Below are 17,595 nucleotides of genomic sequence, written 5' to 3' on the forward strand. Positions count from 1 at the left end.
GCGGAGGACATAAGGCGGGGCCCAGGGACTCCTTGAGGAGGCTGTGCACCAGGCCAGGGACAGTGGCAGTGATGTGTTTTTGTGCCAGGCTTTGAGCTAGACCCCCAGCCCTGCCACCTGTGGAGCTGACAGCAAGTCCCATGGCCTCTCTGCACCTCAGCTTCCCCATCTGTAAAATAGGAACGTTAATATCTCCAATGTGGTATTGCGTGGAGGATTAAGTGAGAAAAGGCATGCAGAGGACTCCATTTGGGTTCTGAGATGTAATCGAATACACGTTGGCTGTTCTTTTATTGCACAAAAATGTCTTGAGCTTTTATTGCATGGCAGACTCCGTACAAGCCAGAGTACAATGGTGGAAAAAGAAGATATGGTACTCTAGCTTCACGAAGCCTTAAAATCTGGTCGGGGGAGCTGTGAATGATCACAAGAACCATAATAATAACAGTGTGATTATTTATAAATGTTAACAATGAAGATGATCTCAGAGAGAGGGGACAAGGCTTCCCATAGGGTGTACGGGATGCAGGGAGGGATGCGTGGGAGAGGAGCTTGGGCGGAAGAGCCGGCTGGGCTGGGCGGCAGATGGAGAGTGGGTGTAGAGGAAGAGGGAGGAGCCCAGGCTGCAGGCAGGTTTGTCGCTCTGGTGACAGGGAGACTTTGTTCATAGAGATCAGGAGTACATGGGAAGGAGCAGGTGTCCAGAGGAGTCGGGAGATGAGTTTGATTTGGCTTCCGCAGGAGGGGAGTGTGTGTCAGCTCCATGCAGGGGGCTGGAGAGCGGAGGAGAGCTCCAGGCTGGAGAGAAAGGCTTGAAAATCATTTGTGGAGGCACAGGGAGGGGGTAGACAAGATGCCCCGGATGGGCAAATAGAGCTTAAGACAGGGCCAGTGGACATGGACACTGGCCGGAAACCCTGGCATTTACAGATCTTGGCTAGCAGAGTCCATCACTGCTTAGCTGTGTAATGCAGGCAAGTGTGCACCCTCTGAATCTCATCCTATCGGGAAATGGAGAGAGAAGAACCACCCCCCCACACACACACACAAACACACACACACACACACACACACACACACACTGGCTGGCCATGAACTGTGAGAATCCTGAGATGTGACGCAAGTCTGGGGACACTGGCGACCTCAGGGCTTACGCTGACCTCATCTGCTGTGGCACTTGAACTGGAGGTCACTCCTCCGTACCGCCCCCGCCCCCGCCCCCACCAGGTGGGGTCAGGCCTCCCCACCCCCAACCCCAGCAAGCTGGCCCAAGGCCTCAGCCTCCGGTTGGCGCTGGGCCAGTGTTTTGTGGTAGGCAAGAGGAAAGATAAGGGCATTACCAGGCCCTGGGGCAAATCAGTGCCAACCAGGGAAAGGCAAACAAGCGTCAGGATCAGAAAGATAACAGGCACCTGTTACAGCAGCCTCGGCGGCAGTGAAATGAGCACAAAGGAGCCAACCTTCTCCCGGAGAAGAACTGAACACCTGTTCCACGCCGGGTTATTCATGGAGGGTGTTGAAATAAATCACCAAGAAACGCTTCGAGAGAAGTACTGCTGTTAGACCATTTCAGAAGTGAGGAAACTGAGGCTCAGACAGGTGAAGTGACTTGGGCCTACATCACACAGCTAGTAAGCGGCAGGGCGCCATCTGGACACAGCTCTGGCACCTTGACCGTGAGGATGGGGTGGATACACAGAGACATGGGAGGGATGGCTCCTGAACCTCTCTCCTCTCTGGACTTTTTCTCACTCCCCAGCTGCTGCCAGATTTCCACACTAGAGTGTCACACAGAATCTTAGACTCTCATGAAGAGCCAGTAGAATTCTGGAAAAACCTAACTGGCCATGCTACCTTGGGCAGGTGCCTTCTGTACTCCTAGTCCGTTTGCCCCAAGGCACGATGGCAGGGTTGAGCCAGATGGGGGCAGGTCTCATTGCAGGATGCCATGATTCTAAGCCCTTGGAGCACCGCTCCCCGCCCTCAGCCACTGCCACGGCCACCCACGCCATGACAGAGCCAGATGGCAAGAGGCAGAAGTGGGCGTGGGGGGGCAGGGCTCCCTCTGATACCCCACGGGAGCCTTGCCTCGCTCTATCTCTGCTTCTGTTTTGCTGTATTTGACGGTGGCCACGGTTTCCAGGAAAGAAGAGAGAGGCGGAAGAGTTAACTTTCCGCCACCCACACAAATATTTTTGGCCGGCTTTGTCTTTGGGCTGCCAAGCCAGGAGGGAGGGGTTGGCAGGAGCACTCCAATGCAAGTCTGCCTTCCCAAAGAGGGAGGACTCCCAAGCCAGCTGGGGGGCCTGGGCAGGCCCCTCGAGGCCCGAGTTCTGGAACACCCACTGAGCTCGGGAGCCCCGTGCAGGGACAGGTGGTCAGGACCCACAACAGGAATGACATCTGCCCCTTACTGAGCATCCCCAAGTGCGTGGCCACACCTTGCACCCAACACTCCTGGATGGCAGGTGTGCAGGTGCTGTCTACAGATGAGGAAACTGAGGCAAGCAGAGATAAATTCCAAATCCAGAAGCACACCATGGCTGAGTGGTAGAGCAGGACATGTGTCCAGATGCTGGGCTCTGTGCTCTTATCCTCTGCTCTCAGTGACAGCAGACTAACTCCAGGACCCCCCACAGACGGCCTGCCTGTGTGGGAACATCTCCAAGGTGGACAGGAGAGAGCCTGCTCCAGTCTCAGCAGAAATGGGTGGGGAGGGGTCTTCTAATTTTGGCTCCCTCAGACCCACATCCCTTGTCATGACCACAGGCTCCAAGGGCATGGAGCCTCAGCAGGCAGGGGTGACACAGAAGGCACAAATCTGCTGTCCTCTTATCAGGGAGGTCAACTCTCAGCCCAGAGCCACGGAGATCTCCCCCAGGTTGTCCAGCAAATCAGATGCCAGGCCGGCACTAGGACCCAGGCGCCCAGGCACCTGCCTCCAGCTAAGCCCAGCTCCACCCTGAGGGAGCTTTCCCTGCTCCCTCCCCTGACCTCAGGGAGCCCAAACAGGGTACCTGGCTGAGCTGATGGTCAGATGCTCTACAGTCCCTGTCCAGGAAGTCTGAGGGCCTGCCCAGATCTCCCGAGGGTAGGCCCAGGGAAGATGGCCTTGGCAGCCTCATGCTCTTTCTGCTGTTCACTTTGTGATGGGAGGGAAAGGGCACTGGCTTTGGAATCAGATCTGGGTTCCAATTCTGACTCTACTATTCAGTGGCTGCCTGACCCTGGGCAAGTCTCTTCATGTATTCAAGCTTCAGCTTCCCCAGCTGCAAAATGGGTTAAAGTAGGGCCGACTTCAAAGGGTTGATGCAGGGATTTATTGAAAAAACAGGCTCATTCCTTTCCTCCGCAGGAAATGAGGGAGCACCGTTGTGTGCAGCTCAGCAGCTGGGCGCTGGGGGAGAATGTTAGCACAGTCTGGCCTCCCCAGGTTCCCCATCCACAGTGCCCACAGCCTGCTGCAGGGGAAGGTGGAGGGAGTGAGGAATGGTGAGGGTTGGGCTTAAGTGGGTACATTGCAGGGTCAGGGCACGGGGTCCCAGTTTTGAGTCTCCCACTGACTTGGTGAGTCATGTCGGGGGAAAATCACAGGCTCTGATTCCACAGTGCAGAGATGGAACTAGGCAGGAGGGGGGAAGCAGTCCTGAAAGACGAGACCCTCTTTCCTCTGAAGGCCCTTTTGCCCCGGAAGTCTTCGTACCTGGCCTCCCCACCTGCAGTCTTCCTGTCTCCACCCTCTCCTGGGTCTACTCCATTCTTCTAAAGTGCAGCCTTGAAATGTGCTCACTTGCTCAAGGACACTCCATGGCTCCTTGTTTCCCACAGAATAAAAGAAAACAAACAAAACAAAACCAAAAAACCCCAGTTGCCAACAAAGGGAAATGCAGATTCAAAGGCAGATCTCATGATTCTTGGCTGAAGGCAGGGAAGGGGGGCTTCCTGGGGGTGACGTTTCAGTTGGATTTGAAGGACCTTGACAGGAAGTGCTCGGCATTCTGATGGATGGAAGGTACTCCATCCACCAAGGCCCAGTGAAGGCAAAAAGGCAGGAACGTTTGGGGAGGAATCTGGAGAAATGTGATGGCCTGGATAGGCTGAGGCTAGGTCATGTGTGGCAGGGCTGCAGGAGGTAAGGCTGGAAGACAAAATCCCCAGGCTTCCGCTGCCTGGACGCTCGTTCCTGCTGGCTCGAGAGGTGATGCAGGGGCAGCCCGATGGGATGTGGGGAGCCGCTGCAAGGCCCAGTTCTTGGGGGTTGGGCTGGGAGGAAAAGGTGGGAGCCTGAAACCAGGGCTGGCGTGCAGGGATTCCTGCCAGAGGAACGCCTCAACGCCTGGCTCAGCGCCAGGCACATAATAACAAAACAATGATAATAGCTGATGTTTATGAAGTGTTTACTATGTCAGGTGCTGTTCCAGACACTTAGTGTGCAGTAACCCATCCTATCTTCATCACAACCCTATAAGGAAGGTACTATTATTATCCCATTTTGCAGATGAGGAAGTTGTCACTCAACTAGTAAGTGGCTGAGTCAGGGTTCATATCCTGATGGTCTAGCTCCAAATAGCACTCTTATCCATAAGACTATACTGCCTCAGTAGTATGATTGTTACTGAATGAATGAATGAATGGGAAGGAAGAATAGGAGGAGGGAAAGTTGGAAAGGAGAGAGGGAGGAGATTATTTCCAACACCTGCTACATTGCCTGGCACATAGTAATCACTCAATAAATATTTATCAAGTAGAGTAATGAGGGCAGGGTGACTGAGGCATTAACTGTGTGCATAGCCTAGAGGCAAAAATGGAGTTCCCATGGGGAAAGGAGTCGGTCAGAACTCATCCAGATGGCTAAGGGTACCTCTGCTCACCCTACCCTTGCCTGACAGCCCCTCAGCATCAGGAGTGGGTGGGGGGGATAGTGTCCAGCCTGTCTGGAGCCGAGTTCCTCCTGTCACTGGAAAGAGATCTTCTATTGTCCTCAAGAATCTGAGCTGAGAGTACGTTCCTGCCTTAGCATTTCTCTCCCAATGAAGTGATGGGAACCAAGGCGGGGGGGTCCAAAGGGGAAATCCCAAGCACCCCAAACCTCTGGAATAGGTGAGCATGAGAAAGCCCAGCATTCACGATTACCCTGCTGTATGTTCTCAGAAGAGTCACTTCCTTACAGTGGGCCTCAGTTTCCCCAGCTGAAAAAGGCCTTGGGCAGAATGGTTGGTGGGGGTAGGAGCTGCCAAGATCGAAACTATCCCCGAATCCTCCCTGAACTGGCCCTGTGCCTGCATTTTCTGGTGAGTGAAGTCAGTTATAGAAGGATATGCAAGCGTGACCACACATTACTGACCCATCCCCTCAGTGCTGCAGGACAGATGGACCAATCCTGCCTTCCTTTCTTCCTTCCTCAGCCTCCAGCCATCACTGCCTCGCTGCACAGCCTGCTCTGACCTCTCCTCCTGCCTCCCTACTTCTCTCCATTCCTCCGTTCCCGTCTACCTCCTGGGACGGAAGGAGCCAGTGGCGATGGGGAGGGGGTATCATGTGAAGGTGGGGAGCTCTGGAGGCATCAGGAAACCATCCCTTGGTGAGAAGGAAGAAGGGGCTGGGAAGGGCCCCCCAAGCTGGGCACACTGGGTGGTCCCAGGAGGGATGAGTGTCAGCCAGACCTCAGTTCAGCCTTCCTATAGCTGGGTAACAGCACCAGTCACATCATCTCACCGGATTTCAGTTGTGTTTTTTTTGCTAGAATGGCGACTCAGTCATTCATTTGTTCCTTCATTCATTCAACACGTACTCATGAATGCCAGCTATGTACCACTGGCTATTTTAAGCACTGGTGGTACACAGTGAACAGAAAAGAGAAAAGCTCTGCCCACGGGACGCTCACATGTTAGTTGGGGTGGATGGGTAACAAGTAAATAAGAAAGCATGTCAGATGGTGATAAGTACAATGGAAAAATAATTAAGCAGGAAAGGGAAGCAGGGACTGCTCTGTATTAGGAGGACAGAGAAAACAGTGATATTAATATGAAAACCCTTGACAGATGCCATTCTGTGTTTTTATGGCATATGTATTTCAAGTTCACAATTATGTTAAATTCTCATATGCAATTATAAATACATAAAATCAACATTAGGTGGCAAACTCGGGAACAGAAGCCTTGCAAACCTCTGGGAGATTTATTTCTTATGCTAATATTTTGATTATGCAATTGTTCATTTCATCTTCCACTACGAACAAACCTACCGTTTAGGATTGAGTATTTTTATAATCCTGGATATAAAAATATGACTTCGCGTATTAGCATTATCTCTTTGAAAACATTCTTTTCCAAGTTCATTAAGTTGAGAGTGTCTCCTCCATGTAAAACACGAACTTGAGGATAACAATATTGATGTCACAGTGTTGTGAAGATTTAATCAGTTAATGTGTGTAAGTACTTGATAAGATGCAACTATTGGAATCATTATTATTTCTGTTCGGGGGTGACTGTGGACATAATCAGAACAAAAGCTACCATTTATTGCGTATTGACTATGTACTGGGCACTGAATTCATACATTATATCAATTATGATCTTATTTATTCCCCCCAATAACTTTATGAGGCAGGTACCTACTATTATCCCCATTTAACAGAGGAGGGTAATGGAGGTCAGGAAGATGAGTCTGCCCGTGGTCCCAGAGCAGAAAAACCACTAGCCAGGACTTGAGGCTGCCTGGGACCTGAGCTGGCCACTGGGGGGCTCTCTGAGGGTCAGTGAAAAGAAACCCTCATTCTGCCTCCTGCCACGCCCTGTGTGACCTGGGCCACATCCCTCCACTCCGGGGCCTCGGTGACCCCCTCCAACCACACAGTTGCAGGGCTGAGCTTGGGGGCTCCAAGTGGCTCTCCTGCTGCAGATTGCCCATGGGTCCCAGCACCCAGGATGCTGGAGGACTCAAACCCGTTCCAAATGGATGCCTCAAATCCAGCCTGCTCACAAAATCAGCCAAATCGCATGCACGTCACATCTATTTCTGCCCTGCTGGGTTTATAAATATGTGGGCCAGGGAACCAGCTTGGGCAGAACCAGAGGGACTGAAGTCATGGCTATAAATACAGGGCCAAGGCTGGCTGGGGTCAGGAGGGGGATGCCGCAGGGTCAAGGCCGGCCTGGAAAACCACACCCTGGGGCGTCCTGTGTGCAGTCCAGTGTCCTGGAAATGCAAGAGAACAGAGGCCCCAGGGATAGACTTGCCCAAGGCCACTTGGACAGTGAGGGTCTGAGGTGGGTGGGCTTGGAGTACAAGGCTCCACGCTCTGAGTAGAGCGCCACCTACTGTCCTCACTCGTAAATACCCCTCACCCCGCCCTGCAACTCTCCCTCGTTCAACAAACCCATTATATTAAGATTTAAGCTTCGGCTTAAAATAAGCAGAAAATAAAATAAAATAAGCTTCTGCTAATAACATACTTATTTTTATGTATGTATTGGGGTTCTCAAAAATTTCAGTTGAGAAAGAGTTCTGTGACTAAAACCTCAGGAAATGACTAACCGTAGCTACCTCCCTTTCCATCTGACTCTTCCCACGCAGCGTGGCCTCGTCCTGCACTGAAGCAGGCCATACCGACCCAACAGCCGACCTGTAATTTCCTCCCTAGTCTGCACTTGGCGACATAACTTTGATAATTCGAAAATGGCTGCGGGGCGAGTTGTCACACCATAGAGACAGGCAGATGCTACAGATCAGGCTTTTTTTTTTTCCCCTGGAGAGCCAGTTGTCAACATTTATCAGTCCACCACTGCTTACAACCATGACTAGTGAATCCCTGCTCTGCCTGTTTCCTGGCTGGCTGACCTCGGGCCAGTTCTCCATTGGAACTCTGCCAGCCTCCATTTTTTCCATCTGCAAAGTGGGAACAATAACCACACCGACAGCATTGCGACTGTCAGGCTAAATAAGCTTGTACTCCTAAGGGTCAGCACAGCGGTTTCCAAACCTGTCTGCATGTTCGAATCCCCGGAGGACTTTTTACACACACCAAAGCCCCGGCCATCCCCCGAGCCAACTCAGTTACAGACTAGGGAGGTAGGATGGGGGCACCCATGTATTTGGAAATTTCCTGGGTGATTCCAACATGCAGACAAGGTTGGGAGCTGCTGGCTCACATTGCCTGCCTCTTGGCAAGCACTCAGCAGCTGTCCAGGAACTAGGAAAGAGAAGGGGGCAGTAGTGGGGAGTCTTGCTTGTTTGTTCTGTTTCAAGGCCCAGTCTGCCTAAAATGTGCAGGAGATGCTGCCTCCAGGGACCACGGAAGGAGGGTCTTGGCCCTCTCCTTTCCAGATGTGCTCTTGGACACCCCTCCACGCTCCAGAGCAGATGGGCACAAGCCTATAGACCCCAAGGAGGCCTCACTTCATGTGTTACTCAGCTGGCCAGCTGGGAGATAAACAGGCCTCAGCCAGGCCTCTCCCTCCCCTCCTAGAGAGGATGAGCCCAGCTCTTCTCAACCCACAAGCCAAGGATCCATGAAGTTTGGCTTAGCCTGGGAGACAGCGAGCTGCCGATTTGGAAGACTCAGATTAAGAATAGAGATATTCGGCTTATGCCAAGGGCTTGGGGCCTCAGCCCAGCTTTGCCCTGGACCACTGAAAATGAAAGCAGTAGTAAAATGAAAATCAGTAGTAAAAATATCCTGGTCAGTATGTACTGGATTTGTACTATGCACTAGGACGTACCGCATCAGGCCCTTGACAGTCTGGTATGGAGCTATGCTGTGGCCATGCGCCGCCTGCGTTACTGAGCCCTTGGGATGTGGTGAGTTTACCCTGAGTTGTACTGTCAAGGAAGGATACCGCAAAGGTTTTGTGTACCCAAGGAAGAATGTAAGATGTCTCACTGATAACTTTCTAAGGATTTATTACATGATGAAATGATGCTATCGTGGACTTCAATAAATGTGTATTATTAAAATAAATCCCCTGAGTTCTTTTTTCCCCACCTGTTGCTTTTTACTTGGGTAGCGTGGCTGCTAGAAAATTTACAGTTACATAAGTACTTGCATTATTTCAATAAACAGTGCTGGCATAGAGGTCAGGAGGACATACTCTTCAATGCCATGGTCCTGGGCTTTGAGTCCTATCCTGTACTCTGACACTTACCAGCTGAGAGGCCTTGAGCAAATTATATAACTGTGCCTCAGTTTCCTTATCTGTCAAATGAGGATAATAATCGTAATTACCTCTTGTGACTTTGGTGTGGATTTAGCGTCCTGGCACGGACAAGGAATCCATTAAAAATCAGCAATCAGGGGACCATCTGGCACTTGGCTAAGTGACTTCCTTGGATTATCATGCCTCATTAGATGCCGAACTCCCTGTCACTGGCGGTGACCAAGCAGAAGCTGGGAAACTCCTTGGCAGGCTGCTCTAGAAGTGGCCAGAAAATTGAATGTGGGTGGGGGAGGCACTGTGAGATGATCTTTGAAGATGACTCCCGGCTCTGACACTGCCTCGCTCCATCATATCCTTCCCTTTCCCAAATTTTCATTCAACCCCACTAAATATAATAGACTTACAGGTGCCTCTGGGGGCCAGAGTCTTGCAGGACACTATGGGGGAAAATGAAGGTAAAAAGACATGGTTTTGCCTACAAGCAGTCCAGTGTCGACAGATGGCCTGAGGCAGCCGGGCTATCACAAGGGCTTCCACAAAAGTTGTCAGTTTTGCTCACCGTCTGTTCATTCATTCATTCACTCGCTCATTCATTCAGCAAGCCAGCAATTTTGGAGCACGTGCTGGAAGCCAGGGCTGCTCTGTGAGTGGTGAGCACAGCCAAGACAAGTCACTCCCCTGGACGTGGAAATGTTGAGAGCCGGGAGGACAGGGAAGACAAATGATACACGGGGAGACAATTAAATAAGCCAGGTAATCACAGATTGTGAGGGGCGCTCTGTAAACGATAGAAGAAAGAGCACCGCTTCTGCTCTAATGTGGCAGCTATTGTCCCCAGGGCCACAGGCCTGGCACCCAGTAGAGGCTCCCGCAATGCCTGCTGTGCAGATCTCAAACAAGAGACACTGTGGGGTGTGGAAAAGGGATGGATTGGTTCCACCTGGAAACTTTCTCTGACATGGGGAATCAGACTGTCAGTCCATCAGTGGCCTGGCGAGGCAGGGAAGCAGGTACCTGGGTCTGGAGACCCGCGTACAAGCCAGAATTATGATCTGCCATCTTCTAGGAGCCACTGACCTCAGGCAAGCTCTTTCTCCTCTCTTGCCTTGGTTTACCCCTCTCCAAAGTGAGGAGGCTGGACAAGATGCTTGCCAAGAGTTCCTTCAACTCTGGTAAGTCTGTGGGTCTTCCTTATCCAAGATTCTGTGCCTTGATCCCAGAGGGCAGTGGGTCGGGGAGGTTGGGGGCTGTGTGGCGTGGACACAGCTGGCTGCGGGAACATACCCAACCCCCTCTGGGGACCCCTCAGCTTCAGCATCCCCTGTGGGAGGAGCCAAAGTCACGAGACACTTGTGCACAGCGGCCAAATATTGGGACTGGAAAGAGCTGATTCTTGGATTCCCTTTCCTTCAGGGCCCTCAGCCTCAGCTTGTTCACCTCCAGGGTCAGGGGCCTTGCTTTCCCTAGGGGAAGTTCATTCATTCCATCCCGAGCGCCCCTATTCTGTTGAGGTGAAATCTCTCTTCCGGCAGCCCCTTTCACCCCACCCCACGGATCATAATCCCATCGTCTGAGCGTGATGGAACAACTTCGGCCCTCTTTTCTAACCTTCCTTCAAGCTAAACCTCAGTCCCGTCAAACACTCCACCAGGAACGAGTTTTCTGAGCCCTTTCCATCCCGTTCACCCTCCTCTACCGTCAGCCCAGTCTATCAGATTCTCAGAAGTGAACTGACCCAGTATTCCAGGAAAACCAAACCGGTACAGACCATCACCACCTTCACTTCGGGCATTCCATCATCACCAACGCGGCCAAACACATTAGCCTTTTTTCCCTTTCTTTCCATAGCCGTATCTCTACTGCGTCACATTGTCCCCATGGATCACAAAGACCTCACTCTACAACTGCTACTTTCATGCCACATCGCCCGTAGCGTGGACCTGCGCTGGGCCATGGCGAGCCCAGTGGCGGATTCTGATCTGTTATTTTGGCAAGTTTGACCATCCGTGGAAAGGTTTCTCTGTGAGTGGTGGAGTCAAGTTAAAAGAAAATAATAATCACCACCAACAACCCACCCCACCCTTCAGCCGCCAGCACATACATGCACATACAGGATAAAATAAAACAATGGAAGGGAAACATGTTTTGTCAACAGTTATCCAAAACTGTTATTAAGGAAACTCAGAACACGCTTATCGAGGTCATGGCTGGCTGGCTGAACAAGCGGGAGGTGTGGGGGCCCCGGACGTATAGATCTAGGGCAATAGGGCGACAGTCTCAGGGGTCGGGGCAGGTGGCAGAAAGGGAGCTGTGACAGATGATGCGGAAGGAGGAGGCCGGAGGTGCTGAGTCTGACTTCTACAGATGCAGTGTCCTGCCCTCCCTGAACCCCCGCTTCTCCTGGCCCCTGAAGCCTCTGCTCAGCTCACACCAAGTCATCCAGCCCCACACCTTCCACTCTCTGTGAACAAGGGCAGGGCCCTTCCCTTCCCTGGGCCTGAGAAAACGGGCCACCTCTGCTTGCTGCTTCACATGGCGAGGGCAGAGGGGGCAAAAGTATTGAACACGGTGCCTGGCCCAGAGCCACAGCCTAGCACCTCCCAGAGACAGTGGGGGGAGCACTCAGCCAACGGGCCCCATGTGCTGGGGGTCTGCTTTGTGGGGGCTGGGGGTCGGTGGAAAAACTGCGCGACGTTGTCTGAATTAGTTTGCCTCTCGCATCTGTTTTCCCATAGGCAAACCAGGACTAATTACAGTGCCCCCACCTCAATGGGCTGCTGTGAGGATTGAAACCAGTTCATATAAGTAAAGGGCTTCGAGCTCACCAGTAAGTACCCGGTATGTGTTATTGCGGCTGCCACGAAGGGCTGAGCCAGGGGTTCCAGAAACTCTCTATCTCAGCACCTGCCCTCCAGCTCAGAGCTGCTGCACCACGTGTGTGCGTGTGTGCGTGGATCTGTCTCGTGTGCATGTGTGCATGTCTCTCCAAGTGACTGCATGCAGGGGTGAGTCTCCGTGTGTCTCTCTGTGCACGCCTGGTCTGTACGCCTGTGTGCAGCTGTGTGTGTGTCTGTCTCTGCGTATGTGTGTGCACGTGTGTGGGGCGGCTGGGGAGACCGTGTGCAATGCTGCTGGGAGTGGCCTAGGAGGTGGCTCCGCCAGACCAAACAACCCCAGTGCTCCAAGCTCCAGATTTTTCTCCGACTCTATTTGCTTTCTCTCTCTCCTTTCCGGTTCCCTTTAGCCGGTTCCTGCTTCCAGGGAGCAGAGCTGGAGGGAGGCCCTGGCAGGGTAGGTACAGGGCACTCCCCTCTCCCTCCTCACAAGGTTTTCTAGCCCCTGCTTTGCTGCTACAACCCCACACAGGCCCCTTCCCTCTCTGAAGGGGTTCTCAGTCTTCCTGTTCCCTCCTGGAGGAGGGCACCCCACGATCCTGCTGGCCGTGCTACGGAAGAGCACGGCTAGCCCTGCCACTGCCCCAGATGGGGCAAAGCGTTTCCCCAGGAGGGGTTTTTGGTAGTGTCTGTGGCTAGATCCAAGGCCAGTCCCCAAGCAGAAGCCATCCTCGGGCCTCCCCAAGCTTCCGGCCACCCACTATACTACCTGTAAAGGCTGTGGCCCCGCCCCGGGACCAGAGGGACTGTTTGGGGGCATTCTGAGGGGCAAGGGCCCCTGAGACCAGCCAGGCCCCAGCCCCAGGGCTCCAGGTTGGATTCAGCCAGGGCGGTGGTCGCTGAGCCCTTACTACCTGCTGGGTTGGCTTACTGAACCCCCACAGACATCTGGCGAGGCAGGTGCTGTCACTGCCCCAATTTTACAGATGAGGAAACTGAGACTCAGAGAGGTCAGGAGGCTGCTTGAAGTTACAGAGTGGGTACAGACAGAGCTGGGCCTGGAGTCCGAGGCTCTGAAAGAGTGAGTACTCTCCTCTCCCCCCAGGGGAATCGCTCTCGGTGGTGGTGACGCCCTCTTGTGTCAGCCGAGTCACTGATGGGCCTGACCCTGGCTTCTGCATCATCAGCTCAGGTTCCTGACAACCCATTTCACAGATCAGGAAAGCAGAGCTGAGAAAGGAGCAGCGACCCGCCAGGTCCCTCGGCCGCAGGAGGAGCAGAGCGCAGGCCCCCCTGACCGCTTTTCTTCCTTCTCTTTTCTCCTAACCGCACAGCAAATGCACGCTTTTCCCTCTGCCTGAAGTTGTGTCATCACCGGTTGACCTGGGTGCGACTCTGCCGGGAAGGAGCCTTGCTGTCACACAAACTCTGCCCCCAGAAATCAAGGTGAAGTCTAAGGAAATGGAGTGCTCAGGGCCTCCCTGTGGCTTGGCAAGGGTTACGTGTCTGAGTGGACGCTGGTCGCATGAACAGTTTCATCTTCTAAATGGCAATGTTACTTTAGGAAGTGTTGTTGAAAGCCCATTGCTCCCAACGCAGCAGGCCCCACCTCCCGCTCCCTGGCCAGGCAGATCTCTCTATAACGATGCACAGAAAGCTGCCCAGTGCCTCATAAAGTAGGCTTCTGTTTGTCCTTGGCCTTGGGTGTAGCTGTTGGTAGTTCCGCAGGACCCACAAGGCCACTGAAGGCCGCCTGGGAAATGTGATAAGTTCTGAAAGCAAGGTCTGTGCCCCTGACCCTGGCCGGCGGCTTGTCCAAGATTTGAAACAGCTGGTCCAGGCCCCAAGCGAACCTGGTCCAAAGGAATGCGGACAACTCCATGTGGCCCACCCCTGCTCCAGGGAGCCCAGCCCTAAACCCCCCAACCTTCCAGAGAAACAAGAACCCCCTAGAAGTAGATGGAGGTCGCCCCATCCTCAGGCAGAGCTAGGGAACGACTGCAGCCTTGCTGGGAGCAACATCTCCGGAGGCTGGTGTGGATACTGGGGCCCTGGGAGTGCAAGAAACTTGCCCTGGGCTCCTTCCTCTGCACCTGCTGTCTCCCCAAGAAGGGGAATCCATCCCCACCCACAGATGCTGTCCACATCCTGGAGCCGATCTGTGGGGCCCTCTGCCTGTTGCAGGATGAGACCAGAAAGGACAGTCTCAGAAGCTGTGCTTCCTGCAGCCTGGCAGGGTCGTGCTTGCCTAGAGTTACTGCTGAGACCCATCACCAATGAAGCTCCATGGACAGATAGTCTTTGCCATGAGTAACAGTGAGAGCATCAGCCAGCCACACAGAAAGGAGGGGATATGCAGGGGCACATCCTTACTGGCACTAGCTCTAAGCACCCCAGCCTGGAGAAGTGATCAGGGGCTCCACCCACAGGCTCCCCATGTGCCCTGCATCCTCCCAGGGCACCTCCCCCCTCCCAGGGCAGTCCTGGATTGGCACATAAAACACAGCTAAGTAGCCAGGGTGTCAAGGCTGAATAGCAGGAAGGCTAAAGCCAGGGTGGCCCCTCGCCTACCCGCCCAACCCTATGATTCAAAGCAAGGCTGAGGCCAGATAAAGCCCTTGAAAATGTCAGTCAGGGAACAATCTCTTTCCCAAACTCTCCGCCTTTGACCTTGGGCACCCAGCCCTGACCTTGGGATGGGCTGATCTTTTTCCCAGGTCTGGCGTTCCATCCCCTGTCCCTTCACACACACACACACACACACACACACACACAGAGTATGTGACAACTGGGCTTTTCACTCTTATCACAGAATTATAAAACTGCTAGTTTGTGGGGGCCAAAGAATCGTTTATAAACAGATCACACTGGGTCCTAGACACCCTGACCAAACATTCTTCTGGGGATTTAAAATGAGAGAAGCACCAAGAGAGCTGTTGCCAAAATGAACAGGACCCCAGGAACCTTCCCCTGTCTTCGTTCACCTGAGTAGTTCATACTTTCATCTACTATGTTTTCATGTATTTTTCCCTCGTGTAGGTGCAAAATAACACACAAGTCTTGTGAAAACCAAAATTAGCGGTCCACGTGGCACTATCCACATTCCACACTTGGGGAAATACGGTCTTGGCCCAAATCCGCCATTGTAAGGACGGGGAAACTGAGGCCCAAGGAAGGGAGGAGACCCGTCCAGCCTCCACAGCAAGGTTGTGCAGGGCCACCACCAGAATCTGGAGCCCTGCTTCCAGCAAGCCTCACTCTTTAGGGAGAGAGGATCCAGGACTCAGGTCCCTGGTGCCCCCAGTGCCCTTGTTTGCACAGCATCTGAGGGCAGCCCCCAGCCTCTTCCCCGAGGCCTGGCCCTTGTCCCGTTTTTTTTCCTCTGACCCCTTCTGGAGCTGCCAGCCTCCACTACTCTCTCCCTGATGCTGCTGGAAAGCTGTCCCCTCTCTTGGACTGGCTTTCCTCACCTTCCTTGGCTACAGGGAGGATGCCACGTGGCTGGAACGGAGCCCTCTGGAAAAGAGGACCACAGACGTGGGCGAAGAGGCCGTTATCAGCCCCTTGCTCTGTGCCTCAGTCTTTGTCTCTGGCAAACAGGCAGAGGTTTGCAGGTGTGAGGAAGGCCAAACTGGGTAGGAGGAAAAGAAAAGAAGGAAGATGGCAGTCACGGGGTGTCCCCCCCCCCCCAGAAGGACCAGCACCAACTCAGCTGGAGGGTCTCCTCACCCCAGGGGACCCCTCCAGGGGGCAGCGAGCAGGCTCCCCGGTGCTGGGAGATAGGTAGGAGTCTGCCCAGGACTCTGGCCACAGCAGGCCAAGAGGGAGGCCAGTCTGGCCCTGTGAACAGGGCCGCACTGACCTACAGACATGCTCGCACACACATACTCAGCCATGCAACAGGCACACACACACAGAACTCAGACATTCACACACATTTCTTGCCATGCCCTCATTTGTACAGATGCAAATGACCCCAACCCTTCCTACCCCACCACCCACCCTGGGCACACAGCGGGGCCAGTCTGCCTCTTTCCCCCCCCGCCCCCAGTCCCCAGCCCCAGGCTTGGCGGCGTCTCTGTCCCGCTGCCTGGGAGACACATGTGGTTTCAGTTAGCAGCAGAGCGGGCATTTCCGTCCCAGACAGCCGGGCCCTGCCAGGGCCCCGGCCCCACAGGCGCCCACAAGAAGGGCCCACCTCGGCCCCCGCTCCTCCACTGGCCATCCCGGGGACCCCAGAGGGCCCTTTTCCCTGGAAGACCCCTGATCTCCTCTCCCACAGTCTCCCCCTCACCTGGAGCCAGAAGCTGCACCCACTCACGCAGGCACTAGCTGTGCCCGGGGCCTCCGGCCACGACTGCCCGCCTGCCTCTTCGCTCTCGCTCTGTCTCGGAGCAGGCTGAGCGGGATGGAAGGAGGGCAGGGTGTCAGGGGGGCGGGCGGGAGGGAGGGGAGGGGGCGTGTGGAAATGAAACTTTAATAACAGAGCCCCTTTTGTTTCCGAGCATATGGGATATTTCATACATACTGAAGACATTAGCCGTCTATATTTTTAAGGGCTCCCGCTAAAGGATGAATAAATACAGCCCATATTCCACTCGGCAAACATGCACATGCCAAGTGCCGACTTCTGGAGCATTTCAAAACCCAAAGAGAAAGCCCCCAGTGACACCGGACACTTAAAAGTAAATATGTTTCCAAAACCTCAGGCTCGCCTTGCCCTTCTTATAACCACCTGGAGGCCTTGAGGCTCCTTTTCTCCCCCCACCCTCCCTGCATCCCGCTACCTTCCACTTCAGAGCAGGGAAACAAGCCGCTGGAATCCAGCCTCCATCCCAGTTCTCTTTCCCAGGAAGCTCCCCACACACACACACACGTCCCTCAACTCCCAGCAAGACCCTAGAGTGTCCAAGTTCCAAAAAACCTTAGAAATCTTTGCCTTGTCATTTCTGAGAAAGGGCACCAAGGCCCAGAAAGGGGCAGGGACTTGCCTGAGGTCACACAGCAAATCAGGATCTTGAGCACAGGGGCAGTGCTTTCTTCTTTCGAGAGAAGGGATCCCCCACTTCCCTACCTCGGGTTGGGGTTGGGGAGACCCCAGGACCCCAGAAGGAGGGCCAAGGTATGGGCTGGGAGCGTGCCCGCCTGCCTTTCCCACTGGAGCGCTGCTCTGGGCAACCCCCCCAACTCTGGGCACGCATCCAGTGGAGACGTCAGCAGGGCTGGGAACTGGGCCGGCCCCAGGAAATCCCCTTCAGGTTGGCAGATCCCAACAGGCCTGGAGACCTCAGGTGAGGGAGACTCCCTCCCTGACAGCTCAGCTCTCAGTCCCTTGTGCCCTCCATCTGTTCTCCCTGAGGGAAAACGGAGGCCTCGTGAGGGCTGGGCCTTGGCCAGAGTCACATGGCAAGATGACAGCTGAGTGGGAAATTGAACGGGCCTTGAACGGGGCTTTCAGACCCTGTGCTTGCTGGCATGCTTTGCTGGTGGGCTGTTCCCCAGCTCCTTCAAGTCAGGGGCCCCTTCCTCCTGTTCTGCAGTCCCCCTGACTGATGTTTCTTCGCCCCCAGCGGTGGCCTCTGCTCCCTGCTCCTGTTATGCTCAGT

The 17,595-nt window shown here is 53.9% G+C and overlaps 1 protein-coding gene and 1 long non-coding RNA gene across 2 annotated transcripts in view; one reads left to right on the forward strand and one right to left on the reverse strand.

The window, feature by feature from the left end:
• Positions 1–16,385, reverse strand: part of SYNPO (synaptopodin) — a 53,864-nt gene extending 37,479 nt beyond the window's left edge. The window contains exon 1 of the mRNA XM_082726196.1: positions 16,284–16,385. The gene's annotated coding sequence lies outside the window, so the exon portion shown is untranslated. The remainder of the gene's footprint in view (positions 1–16,283) is intronic.
• Positions 1,385–17,595, forward strand: part of LOC309862410 — a 50,992-nt gene continuing 34,781 nt past the window's right edge. Inside the window, exons 1-4 of the long non-coding RNA XR_014310510.1 lie at positions 1,385–1,599; positions 10,222–10,327; positions 11,891–11,982; positions 13,324–13,435. This is a non-coding gene — a long non-coding RNA (uncharacterized lncRNA). The remainder of the gene's footprint in view (positions 1,600–10,221; positions 10,328–11,890; positions 11,983–13,323; positions 13,436–17,595) is intronic.

Source organism: Mustela nivalis (genome assembly GCF_964662115.1).
Source record: "Mustela nivalis genome assembly, chromosome: 3".
Lineage (NCBI taxonomy): Eukaryota > Metazoa > Chordata > Mammalia > Carnivora > Mustelidae > Mustela > Mustela nivalis.